Here is a 14,353-nt window from a genome sequence, read left to right on the forward strand (position 1 = left end):
AAAAAGTCACAAATGTTGACTATATTTTTGACCCAAAGTTACAAACTCAAGAATTTTTGCAATATGAACTAGAATACCCAGTTCCGGCAAATACATTGCCTATTGATCAATGATCAATTGGGACTTTGTCCCGGTGTAGAAAAATCGTCACGAAAAAGACTAAGGGCCAGATGTAGCAAGCAGTTTGGCCCATTCTGTGTCTATGGGAAAATGTGTTCGTACATATGGCCCTAAGTCCGAAGGTGAAACTTTGACCGAGGCCTCCTGCTCACTATAGCTAAGCAGGGCTCCATTTCGGTCGGCCTAAAATTTTGACTTTGTCCCAGTCGAGTGCGACCAGATGTCCAGATTGGCACTTTTAGTTTCTATGAGCTAAACATTTAGGTGGTCATTATGACATTGGCAGTGACAGTTACAGTGGCGATAATACCGCCAACAGGCTGGCGGTAATTACCGCCAAATTAAGACCATGGCGGTGAGAACTCCCATAGACAGCCAATGTACCACACCATGCACCAGTGTGTTAATACCATGTACCACGGCGCTAGCCACCAACAGCCAGACGGAAGACAAGGTACCACCCATCATATCATGACACGATTTCCCGGGCGGTACCAACGCCATCAAAAGCCTGGCAGAAACACTGACAGAAGACAATCAGGGACACAGAGAAGAGCAACGTCACCATGGAACCGGAACTGCAAAGCCGGAACACCAACGCCGATGAAGATGATGACGGTGAGTACAGCCGCCTAGCAAACAAAGGAGGGAGGGAGGAAAAGGAGAGTGATACACACACGCACAACACATACCAGACACACATACAATATACACAACCAGTATTGAATGGGAACAGCCACCAAATGAACCAATTGGATAACAAAGATATATGTACATTTGTCAAGAAAGGGCCAATGCCCAGGCCAAACTGCAAAGGGCCTACATGGCCACAGGGCACAGTCCAAGGCCCAATTTGTTTCCTGACAACATCCGCACAGAAGTGTGCAGGGGCATAATTTTGGAAGTAGGCAGCCACCTCAGGGGGAAGAGGGCTACCTCAGCTGAAGTCGGGAACTTGCCTACTGGTTCTGGAGGGGGCTCCATGCCCATTATCCTTTGCTGGGGAGTGCAAGATCACAGTCTCTTGTGTCGGGTACTTGCCCTCTGGTGGGGGCTCAATGCCCATTATCCTTTGCTGGGGAGTACAAGGTCACAGTCTCTCAGGTGGGGTACTTTCCTACTGGCTCTGGAGGGGGCTCCATGCCCATTATCCTTTGCTGAGGAGTGCAAGGTCACAGTCTCTCAGGTGGGGTACTTGCCAACTCGTTCTGGAGGGTCTCCATGCCCATTACTCATTGCTGGGGAGTGCAAGGTCACAGTCTCTCAGGTGGGGTACTTGCCCACTGGTTCTGGTGGGGGCTCCTTGTGCAGCAGTCCCTGGAGGGTGGCCTACATGCCCTCTACTGGAGGTGAGGGCTGCATTGTCTCAACTGGCGGTGAGGGCTCCTTAACCGCTGGTGGTGGTGGCTTTGGTACCCTGCCAGCCTCTGCGGGAGGGGAGGGCTGCAGTGTCTCAGCTGGGGAAGGTACCTCCTGGGAAGCCTCTGTAGGAGGTGAGGGCTGCTGTGTCTCAGCAGGGGATGAGGGCCCCGTCTCCACTGGTGGTGGTGGTGTTGGTACCCTGCCAGCCTCTGCAGGAGGTGAGGGCTGCTGTGTCTCAGCAGGGGAAGATATCTCCTTGGCAGCCTCAGTTGGAGGCGAGGGCTGCTGTTTCTCAGCTGGAGGAGAGGGCTTCTTCCCTTTCATGGCAGGAGATGAAGGCTTCTTCCCTTTCCTCGCAGGAGGTGAGAGCTTTCTCCCCTTTCTGGCTGGTGGAGTGGGTTCCTTCCCCTTCCTGGCTAGTGGAGGGCAATTCTTCCCCTTCCTAGCTGGTGGAGTGGGATCCTCCCCTTCCCGGCTGGTAGAGTGGGATCATTTTCCTTCCTGGCTGGTGAAGTGGGATCCTTCCGCTTCCTGGCTGGTAGAGTAGGATCCTTCACTGTCTTGCCTCCATGACTAGGAGGTACCTCCACTGTCCCTGTGGACTATTTGGCTGAGGTCCTGGGATGAGTCGTTGGGACCCTGCTCTTAAGGGCAGGACGGGGTGAGGGGGAGGGAAGAGGGCAAGATGGGCAAGAAAAAACTTCTTAGGGACTGTGGGGCGGGATGAGGGAAGAGGGATGGGAGTGGAGGCTGAGGGAGTGGTTGTGGGAGGAGTACATCTGTTGGACTTGGGTGCAGGTGCATGGGCAGTGTGCTGATATGAGGTGGATGGCTGTTGGGTGTCTGAGTTCCTGTATTTGAGTCCTTTAGGAGAGGGGACAGACAGGGTGGGAGAGGACACAGGGGACGCGTGGATGGATGTTGTGGAGGTGTCTGCTAGTGAGGTGTGTGTGCTGCTTGGTGTGGTGATGCTGGTGGTGGATGCTGAAGCAGTGCATGCAGGTGTGAGTGTGGATGTGACTGTGAGGGAGGTGGAGGAGGAAGAGGGGAGACAATGGAGGCAGTGGATGTGGTTGAGTGTGCAACAGTCTTGTGTTTCCGTGAGTGCTTGTGGACTGAAGTGTGCTGCCTATGTTTGACTGTGCCATTCTTGTGTGATTGCTTGTATGCATGCTGGTTTGTATGTGTGCATGGGATGGGTTGGGGTTGAGGAGACTGGGACTGGGAGTGGTAGTTGGAGGGGGGATGGTAGTCACAGGGACGATGGCTGCCATCAGAGAGGAGGCCAGAGCCTGAATCGATCTCTGTTGAGCCACCAATCCACTGTGGATGACCTCCAGGAATGCATTGCATTGCTGCATCTGGGATGCCAGCCCCTGGATGGAATTCACAATGGTTGACTGTCTTACAGAGGTAGATCTCAGGAAGTTAATAGCCTCCTCACTCAGGGCAGCAGGGCTTACTGGGGCAGGGCCTGAGGTACCTGGGGTGAAGGAGATGCCCACCCTCCTGGGTGAGCGGGCATGGTCAACTCGCTGAAGGGCTACTGGGAGGGTGGTGCTGGTATGGGGGTGGAGGCTGTACCTGCAGCTAGGGTGGTCACAGAGGTGTCTGCCACCACCAGGGAGCTTCCATTAGAGGAGGTATCTGCGTCAGTGTTGTCGCCTCCTGACTCCGCCATGGTGCTCCTCTTGCCCTCCGTCCCACTGGTTCCCTCGGCGTCAGTGGACTCTGTCTCCTCGGTCCTGTGGGATGCAGCTCCCTCTGTCACCGTTGCCCCTGCTCCTCCGCCAGATGACGCTAATGCACACATGAACAGGATGACAGAAGGAAAAGGGGTTGAGGGAGGGAAAGGGAGCACTGGGGCAATTACAGCTCCAACACCACAGTTGGCATACACAGTACTGTCATACACAGGCATCAGGATTGAGCACTATGTATTGCTCTGGCATTCACTTGGCTAGATGCCACCGCAAGATGAGGGCCAACTGCCACCAACTGCACCCTTCCTGGGACCCACTAAGCCCTGTCTGACATGGAATGCAACCTAGCTAGGTTACCTGGATTTGCTATACACCCTTAACCCTTGAGCTGGATCATGCAGAAATGTCTGACCTGGCATTAAGGGGCACCCACTAACTCACACCCACCACCCGGATCCCATGCCACATACCAATTATTGTTGTAACGCCCACTGTACTCACCCCCTTGTGGCTGCTGTGATGTATGCAAGTCCCCACCCAGCTCTGGGTAGGCCACCGCCAGTATGCGGGCCATCCGGGGGGGTCAGGTTCCGACAGGCACCCGTTCCTCATTGGGAAGCCATCCCCAGCTAGGCACCCACGGTCTTCCGTGCCCAGCATCTCAGGTCCTCCCACCTTTTCCAGCAGTGTGTGCTCCACCTGCTGTAGACCCCCAGGGTCTGCACATCCTTTGTGATGGCATGCCACAATCCCTTCTTTTGATGGGCACTGACCTGCAGAGGTGATACAGACGGGAGGACACCATTACACATACAATCCAGCCAGTCATACATATGGCCCACCAACCCCATTTCCATCTCTATTGGCACACACATCGCCCACCACCTACCATGTACACTACCACCAGACATCCCCTGATGGCATGATGCTTGCACACACAACTCCATGCATCCTTCCCACATGCATCGTGCCCAAGGTGTACTCACCTGTTGGCCTGGAGGCCCATACAGCAGTCCGTACTGGGGTAGGACCCCATAAAACAGTCACTCAAAGTCCTCCGAAGTGAAGGCTGGGGCCCTTTCCCCAGTCCCACGGGCCATGATAGGTTCCAGGCACAGGTCACAGCAGCAAATGCAGTGTACGTGTTGTCCTGTGGAAAGTCAGAAAACAAGTGAGGATTTAGATAGAAAATGGTGGTCACATCTATAGCGGTGTACACCGTTACTGCCAGCGCTGATCCCTATTGCCCACTGTACTCCACAGAGCCCCATATTAGCTAATGAGGAATTGCATGGCGGTGCAATGACGCCCAACGTCGTTGGAGTTACCTCACTTCCGCCTGTCCCTAGATACAGGACAGGAGGTCGCCATTTCATGCTTGTGGACTATATACAGATCTTCCATAACAGTGTCATTTATGGAAATTGCACATACATTGCCACTCCCATGTTGTATACACACTAAGGTGATGGTTCCATTGTACAAATTGGGTCAACCTACTCACTCTTATGTCCCTTAGATACCTACTACTGCGGATGAATAGGAGGAGGAGACAAACCCCCGTGTACAGACCCCTTGTGGACTTGGCTACACTGGAGGACAGGCTCATTATACTCACCTGTAGACTGGATAGGACCACAGTCACAGAGCTGTGTGCCCAATTGGAGCCTGATCTTATTATAGCTATCCGTCATCCCACTGGGATCCCTCCTCTTGTGCAAGTGCTATCAGTGCTCCATGTGTTGGCAACTGGTTCTTTCCAAGTGACAGTGGTCTTGGCAGCAGGAATGTCACAACCAATGTTCTCAATCATGCTGGCAAGGGTATTGTCTGCCTTGGTGAAACACATTTGCAGCTACATTGTTTTTGCCCAGGTGGAAGATTTGGCCACTGTGAAGGTAGGATTCTATGCAATGGGGCATATCCCCAATATTATTGGGGCGATTGACTGTACACATATTGCGTTTGTCCCCCCACCAGAATGAACAGGTGTTCAGGAATCGGAAGAGTTTTCACTCAATGAATGTGCAAACCGTGTGCCTGGCGGACCAGTACATCTCCCACATCACTGCCACGTATCCTGGGTCGGTGCATGATGCCTTTGTCCTGAGGAATAGCAGCATATCCCAATTATCCCAATTGTGATGGACCAACTACAGAGGCACAGGGTGTGGCTAATAGGTGAGCCAGAGTCCCCACCCACTGTATGTCAGTGTATACCTTCAGGTGGTATCCCCATAGCATTGTGTTAGGCTAATGTTTGTCCCTCAATACTTGCAGGTGACTCTGGCTACCCAAACCTATTGTGGCTCCTGACCCTTGTGAGGAATGCCAGGACAGGGGTTGAGAACTGTTATAATGAGGCACATGGGTGAACAAGAAGAATAATCAAAACAACCTTTGGCCTCCTGAAGGCCAGATTCAGGTGCCTCCATCTGACAGGTGGATCCCTGTGCCACTCACCCGGGGAGGTCTGCAAATAGTAGTGGCATGCTCCATGTTGCACAACCTGGCCCTCAGATGACATGTGCCTTTTCTGTAGGAGTCAGACTGGAGATGCTCCTGTGGCAGCAGAGGACCCTGTGGACAGGGTGGATGAGGAAGGAGAGGAGGAGGATGTGAACAACAGAGCATCAGTTATACATCAACACTTCCAATGACACACAGGTGAGACAGTGGAACTGATCCTTGCTCTATTGATTTCATCTGTGTGACTGTACCATGATGGCATTCACTTCCTTTGCATTTCAGCTTACTCTCACCTACAGCTTCTCATTTAACAGATGTTGGTGATATGACAACAGTGTCCTGATGTGATTACTACCGACATGTATAGGTCATTAATTGTAGGCTATCACAGTGTTCAGATCATTTGCACTAGATGTGACTGTTCCCCTAAATGCACATTCTCAACACTTAAAATACTATCACTCAAGTGGTGTTCAAGGGTGTTTATTGTAGTGCTATAAAACCAAGGGAAAAGTGCAAAGGAATGGGGTGATGGTAGAGGAAAGTCCAGGCTATTATTCCAGTCTTTTTGTAGCACAGGTCCAGTGTCCAAGTGGCCATAGGAAGGTGCCAAAGGCAGTTTTAAAGTGGACAGGATGACAGGGTGGGACAAGAGGGGGACAATTAAGAGAGTCTAATTTTTTGGCGGTGGTCTTGTTGTTGGCAAGTGTCTCTCGCTTCTGCCTGGGTCTCAAGGAAGGTTTACGGGCGGTTCACCTTCTGCAGGGGGATGGGTTCTGAAGGTCTGTTTGTCCTGTGGTGGGGCCTCCTGCCCACAAGCTGCAATGGTAGTGGAGGGCTGGTCAAAAGACTGGCTAGTGGTAGGGGCCCGCTGCTGTGCTGTCAATTCCCTCATGATATTGGCCATGTCTGCCAGCACCCCTGCTATGGAGATCATGGTGGTGTTGAGGGCCTGAAAGTCCTCCCTGATCTCTAGATGGTGTTCCTCCTGTAGCCGCTTGTTCTCCTGCATGTTGTCAAGGATCTCTGCTCATCATGTCCTGGTATTGTTGGTAGGCCCCCAGGATCTTGGTGAGTGCCTCCTGGAAAGTCAGTTCCATGGGCCTATCCTTCCCCTGGCACACAGCGGTCCTCCCAGTGTCCCTGTTCCCCTGTCCCCTGAAAGGTGTGCCCACTGTAATTGACACCAGGTCCCTGTTTGTCTTGGGGGTGAGGTGTGGACTAGGGTCCCTGTACATGTGGGCACACTGCTGATTGATGTGTCCTGGGGACAGAGGTGTGGGGATGCTGGGTGGGTGCTGTGGTGTTGGATACTGATTGCGGAGGCTTTGTGGGAACTGTGATTGGGCTTGGGTGACAAACTGTCCAGTGGTCCCTGATGGGCCAGGTTGTTAATCCAGATCCTGAAGTCCAGAGTTACTGTCATCACTGGGGGCATCTTCTGTTGGGGGACTGGATAGTGGTGGCACCTCCTCTCCGCTGACATTGGCTGGGGCGCATGCATGGATGTAAGTGATGTATTATACTTCATGCCTATGACATATTGTACATCCCTAGATTCCCCTCTATTGTTGCTGTTGCCCTGCCACGTTTGTTTGTGTATGTTGATGTATTGTGGCCTTGTTAGTTCCCCTATGCTGTGCATGCTTTGGTGATGGATGTCTATGCAGGGCGGGAGGGCTGTCCATGCCTTGGTATAGCATGCCGGGCTTGGCATTGGAGTTAGTCATATGTTTAGGTGCAGTGTGTGGGATGGAGTAGAATGACGGGAGTGAGGGTGAGGGTGTGAGATGGCATGCAGGTATGGGGGTTGATTTGTAGTAAATGTTGACTCACCAGTGTCCAGACCTCCAGCAACTCCAGTGAGTCCCTCAGGATACAGAAATGCGAAGACTTGCTCCTCCTATGCTGTGATCTGTGGGGGAGGATGTGAGGGTCCACTGCCAGTCCTCTGTATGGCGAGCTGGTGCCTTGCTGCTATGGAACATACCTTCCCTGTAGGGCGTTCCACCTCTTCCTGATTATCATCCCTTGTTCTTGGATGCTGTCCCATGGCGTTCATCCTGTCCACGATTCTCTGCCATAGCTCCATCTTCCTGGCAATGGATATTTGCTGTACCTGTGCTACAAACAGCTGTGGTTCTACCCTGACTATTTCCTCCACCATGACCCGTAACTCCTCATCTGTGAAACGGGGATGCTTTTGTGGGGACATCGGTGTTGTGTGGTGTGTGTAAGTGTGTGGGTGTTGGGTACTCTGGTTGTGTGTGCATAGTGGGGTGCGTGAGGGATGTATGGGTGTGTGTGTGTCTAGTTGTGGCAGTGGTCTTGGTGTCTGTCTGATGGCAATAATTTGTATTCGTAAAGATTTGTGGGAGATGTGGGTGTGTGTGTTATAATGCTGCGGGCGGGTGGGTGTGATGTGTGTATGATTGTCAGGCATATGTTTTTGGTATTGGCCAATGTTGTGTGGTTTAGTATTTGGTTGTCCATTATGAGCAAACCGGTGTGTACCGCCAATGGTTTACCACCATTGAATGTCTGCCGTGGTGATTCCTGTGTCATGATATAGTGGGCGCTGTTTTGTTGGAGTTACAGTATGGGTGTTGGTACCAACATTTTAACACTGACCTTTGGGCTGGCAGATTTGTGACAGTATTCTGTCAGATTGTTGTGTGTGTGTGTGTCATAATATGGCGAACGGATATTCACCACCGCAGCGGTATGTTGGAGGCCGTCACTGTGGCAGTAAGCGTGATTTACCGCCAATGTTATGATGGGGGCCTTAATCCTTAAAAATGTATATCTCTGGTTCCCTATCTTGGATTTCTGTCACTTTAGTGTAATTTTAAAGATGAAAATATAGGGGGTCATTCCGACCCTGGCGGTCGGTGTTAAAGCGGCGGCCAACCCGCCAACAGGCAGGCGGTAAAAAAAATTGAATTCTGACCCTGACGGGAACCGACAACACAGCCGCCACTTTAACACTCCGACCGCCACAGTGGGACAAACAAACAGCGCGGCGGTCACTGCCAACAGACAGGCGGCAGACAATGTACCGCCCACCCTATCACAACTCACCAATCCGCCACCTTTTCCGGGGCGGGAGCCCCGCCGATAAAAACACGGCGGAAACAGACTACGAATGGGAAAACGCTCACCTCTATACACTCCACGAGGAATCTGGACAGCATGGAACCCGAATTAAACATCCTACCAGCTATTGTCTACCTGCTCCTCTACCAGGAGCACGAACGCCGGTGCAGACGACAATGGTGAGTACAGCACCTACGACACAGGGGAGGGGGGAGGAGAAAAGGTTACGGGCACACACATACGCGACACACCCACCCCCCACCCCCCCCCAAATCCCTACATACCAATGCAGAGCAACAAGTCAGAGTGACACCCCCCAAACCCTCTGGAATAATGCAAAGACAAAATAAATTGATCATTAAAATTGAAGTATATTATACCATATTTGAAGTTAAGTGAAAAATGAAATATCTAAATAAAATATATTACAACATGAACAATATATACATAGGCCAAAAGTCCAGCACATATTGGCTACCTTCCATTGTTCGTGGGCCAATGTGCATAAACACATGGGCAAAGCCCACACACGAGACCCGATTCCATTGGAGAGAACACTGCTGGGGCATCAGATAATAAAACTACAGGCACCTCAGGGGGATGGGAAGGGAGGGCACCTCAGCCACATGAGTCCACGACGCCAGATCCATGAGGGGCCACCATGCCCACTGTACCATCCTGGGGAGTGCAAAGCCACAGTCTCTCAAGTCTCTACAGTGGGTGGGTTGACCACTGTCACATCCTGGGAAGTGCAAAGCCACAGTCCATCAGGTGGATTACAGACTCCACTGGTTATGGAGGAGGCATGTTGGCAAGAGTGCTTCGTGAAGCCCTGCCCGACACAGATCCGGCCCTGCCAATGGGCCAGCGGTGCTTGAGATGAAGGTCCCAGCGGAGTGTTGCTTGAGATGAAGGGCCCAGCGGAGCGGTGCTTGACAGGAAGGGCCCAGCGGAGCAGTGCTTGAGATGAAGGGCCCAGCGGAGCGGTGCTTGACAGGAAGGGCCCAGCGGAGCGGTGCTTGAGATGAAGGGCCCAGCGGAGCGGTGCTTGAGATGAAGGGCCCAGCGGAGCGGTGCTTGACAGGAAGGGTCCAGCTGAGCGGTGCTTGAGATGAAGGGCCCAGCGGAACGGTGCTTGACAGGAAGGGCCCAGCGGAGTGGTGCTTGAGATGAAGGGCCCAGCGGAGCGGTGCTTGCCAGGAAGGGCCCAGCGGACCGGTGCTTGAGATGAAGGGCCCAGCGGAGCGGTGCTTGACAGGAAGGGCCCAGCGGAGCGGTGCTTGAGATGAAGGGCCCAGCGGAGTGTTGCTTGAGATGAAGGGCCCAGCGGAGCGGTGCTTGACAGGAAGGGCCCAGCGGAGCGGTGCTTGACAGGAAGGGCCCAGCGGAGCGGTGCTTGACAGGAAGGGCCCAGCGGAGCAGTTCAGAGACGGCGGTGCCCAGCGGAGCGGTGCTTGAGATGAAGGGCCCAGCGGAGCGGTGCTTGAGATGAAGGGCCCAGCGGAGCGGTGCTTGACAGGAAGGGCCCAGCGGAGCAGTGCTTGACAGGAAGGGCCCAGCGGAGCGGTGCTTGAGATGAATGGCCCAGCGGAGCGGTGCTTGAGATGAAGGGCCCAGCGGAGCGGTGCTTGACAGGAAGGGCCCAGCGGAGTGGTGCTTGTCACGGTGGGGCCCTGTTCAGTGGTGCTTGTCTTGGCCGGGCCCTGTTCAACAGTGCTTGTCTTGTGTTCCTAGGGAACCAGATCTGGCCAATAATTACCGCTCAGTCGCCATCTGACCTTTCGCTAGCGGGGCCCTCCTTAGCTGGAGTCCTGGGCCCCTGGGTGTCCTCCGTCACACCCGAAATGGGGCTGGTGGGGCCCTCCTGGGCAGCTCGCCTGCTGCCGGACTTGTCCGCCCTGCTGCCCTTGCCCTCCTTCGCCGAATCTCTGGGGCCCTTGCCTCCCTCTGTGGATGTGCCAGGTGACGGTGCAAGGGTAGTGTCCTTGAGGGCAGCCGTCTCTGGCCTGTTGCGCCGGCCCTTCCCTTTTTTGGTTCTTTTCCCAGGGGGTGGGCTGGCTGTCCCCTTGCTGCTGGCCGTTGTTCCGGCCCTAGGAGCTCTTGGACTCCAATAGCCCTGAACTATGGTCCTAGTAGGTGCAGAGCTTGTGGTGGCTGAGGTGCTGTTTGGACTCTTACGAGATGGAGGGGGTGGGTCAGGTGATGCAAAGAGGTTCAGTTTGGAGAGGAAAAACTTTTTAGGAGCAATGGGAAGGGTAGGTGCAGTGGGTATGGGAGTGGAGGAAGAGGATGTGGTTGTAGGAGAGTCAAGTGTGCTGTCTTTGGGTGCAGGTGCTTGTGACGGAGGCTGTCGTGAGGTGGATGGCTGTTGGGTGGGTAGCTGGCTGCGTTTGTGTGGTTTGGAAGAGGGGGTGACAGACACACTGGGAGAGGACACAGGGGACGTGTAAATGGCAGTGGGGGTGGTGACTGCACGTGTGCGGAGTGTTCTGGTGGGTGTGCTGGTGATGGACGTACTGGCTGATGGTGGTGTGCATGCAGGTGTGAGTGGAGACGTCACAGGGGGTCAATTGCCGCGTGGCACCCCTCCTAGGTTGGGAGGCCATCCCCAGCAGAGCCTCGGCGGTCTTTCTGCTCACGCGGCGGATGTCCTCCCACCTCTTGCGGCAGTGGGTGCCCCGTCTGTTGTGGATCCCCAGGGCCCGGACGTCCTTGGCGATGGCACGCCAAATGTCGATCTTCTGATGGGCGCTGACCTATGTGACATGTACAGGGTGGGAAAAGAAATATCATCACTTTTCTGCATGGTCGATGTGAGTGGCCCCCCCTCCCCAACCTTGCCATGTGGCACATGCTCTCATCTGTCGTGCGTTGCATTCCTCATTCGCTCCCCTCCCCACCATCTTACATCCACCCCACTCAACACAGGCATAGCCCATACAACGTGCTCCCTGTGTACTTACCTGTTGGTCTGGAGGACCGTAGAGTAGCGCATACTGGGGGAGGACACCATCAACAAGTTTCTCCAATTCCTCAGATGTGAAGGCAGGGGCCCTTTCCCCAGTCACAGCAGCCATTGTGTCTTCCAGACCGAGGTCACAGCAGCACTTGCAGTATAGGTCCTCTCCTGTGGATGATCAGGTCTCGAGTGATTAAGCAGATAGAAAATGGCGTTCACGCCCGCGGCGGTGCGTACCGCGGCGGTGCGTACCGCGACCGCCGGCACACATCGTCATTGGCTCATGAGACCCATAGGGTTCAATGTTAACCAATGCTGCTTTGCGCCACGGTCTTCGACCGCCTACCGCCACGGTGTGCCACGCCAGCGCATTGACCTCACATCCCATTGTCACACTTCACAGGTCAGGCAGCAGCCATTTCAAGGGCCCACATGGCTTAATTTCTACAGCGTCACACAGGCCTAGGCCTTGCATTGCCACTCATACAAGCCATTCAATGCATAGCGAATCATGTACTGTGCAAGCTGTGGTTACGTACCTGTGGGTTGCTTGACTCTGTGCTCCATGTTGTCCTTCCTAGGCACCGTCCGCTGGGACTTGCGAGGAGATGGAGGAATCCTCCTGTGTACAGACCGCTGGTGGACCTGTCAACAATGGAAGAAAGACATGTCATACTGACATACAGACTTGACCAAGCCACTATACAGGAACTGTGTGCCCAGCTGGAGCCAGACCTGATGTCCCCCATTCGCCAACCCACAGGGATTCCCCCTCTGGTGCAGGTTCTGTCAGTACTCCATTTTTTGGCAAGTGGATCATTCCAAACAACAGTGGCCATATCATCTGGGATGTCTCAGCCTATGTTTTCTAAGGTTTTGTCCAGAGTGTTGTCTGCCCTGATGAAATACATGGGGAGCTACATTGTTTTCCCTGAGGTGGGTGATTTGCCTACAGTGAAAGGTGATTTCTATGCCCTTGGACACATCCCCAACATCATTGGTGCCATTGATGGGACCCATGTGGCTTTGGTTCCCCCCAGTGGAAGTGAGCAGGTGTACAGGAACAGAAAAAGTTATCATTCTATGAATGTCCAGGTGGTCTGTTTGGCTGACCAGTACATCTCCCATGTAAATGCTAAGTTCCCTGGGTCAGTGCATGACGCATACATCATGCGAAATAGCAGCATCCCTTATGTGATGGAACAGCTACAGAGACACTGTGTGTGGCTATTAGGTGACTCTGGTTACCCCAACCTGTCGTGGCTACTTACCCCAGTGAGGAATCCCAGGACAAGGGCAGAGGAACGCTACAATGAGGCCCATGGGCGAACTAGGAGGATTATAGAAAGAACCTTCGGCCTCCTGAAGGCCAGGTTTAGGTGCCTGCATATGACAGGTGGATCCCCAATGTACTCATCAAAGAAGGTGGGCCATATCATCGTGGCCTGCTGTATGCTTCACAACCTGGCTTTGCGACGCCAGGTGCCTTTCCTGCAGGAGGATGGTCCAGATGGTGGTGTTGTAGCAGCTGTGGAGCCTGTGGAGAGTGAAGAGGAGGAAGACGACGGGGACGACACAGACAACAGGGACACAGTGATACAACAGTATTTTCAGTAGCACACAGGTAAGAATCAACCACGCCATTTTACATTTACTTAAAGTCTCATGCCTCTCTACTGTCTGAGTTCCCCCACAGTTCCTGTTAACTGAGTTGTGACTTTCCCTTCCGTTTTCAGAACTGTGGGTCCCACTGCGTGACCTCTGCTTTGTTTGCCCATGGACTACAGCTTTGTGACAGTGGTATGTTGTCATCACAATGTAACTGAACATTTTTGCACCGTTATGTCTAATACATTTGTTCAAAATACAAGCAGACTCCAGATTTTTTAAGTGCAATAAGTGATTTAATTAAAGTGCTACAATTGGGAACATGATTGTAAAACGGTGATGGGTGATGGTGGAGTAATGTCCATGGCAGAGTCCAGTTCTCAGTCTCACAGGTGCATTGTCCATATGCCTGTGGAAGGATGGAGCAGGGGCAGTTCAAGGTTGGACAGGGTGACAATGTGGGACAGTGGGATGACATCAGGGGGTATCGTTTGCTGGCGGGGGTCTTGGCATCCTACTCTGTCTTCTTGTAAGATCTCAGTTTCCGCTTGCAGGGTGGTTCTTCTTCTGCAGGAGGTGGGGTTCTGGTGGCCTGTCGTTGTGTGGGGGCCTCCTGTCCACTAGCGCCGGCGGAGGTGGTAGGCTGTTCCTGGTCCAGGCTAGTGACAGGGGCCCTTTGTGGTGCCACATGGTCCCGCAATGTGGTGACTATCTGGTTAAGGGCCACGACGATGGTCCCCATTGCGGAACTAATGTTCCTCAGTTCCTCTCTGAACCCCATGAACTGTTACTCCTGCAGTACCTGGATCTCCTGGAACCTGGCCAGTACCGTAGCCATTGTCTCCTGGGAGTGGTGGTATGCTCCCATGATGGAGGAGAGGGCCTCTTGGAGAGTCGGTTCCCTGGGCCTGTCCCCCCCTGTCGCACAGCAGCCCTCCCAGTTCCCCTGTTTCCCTGGGCCTCTGTCCCCTGGACGGTGTGCCCACTACCACTGCCCCCAGGTCCCTGTTGTTGTTGGGGTGGTGGGTCAACCTGG

Source organism: Pleurodeles waltl, chromosome 5 (assembly GCF_031143425.1).
Source record: "Pleurodeles waltl isolate 20211129_DDA chromosome 5, aPleWal1.hap1.20221129, whole genome shotgun sequence".
In the NCBI taxonomy this organism is placed as follows: domain Eukaryota; kingdom Metazoa; phylum Chordata; class Amphibia; order Caudata; family Salamandridae; genus Pleurodeles; species Pleurodeles waltl.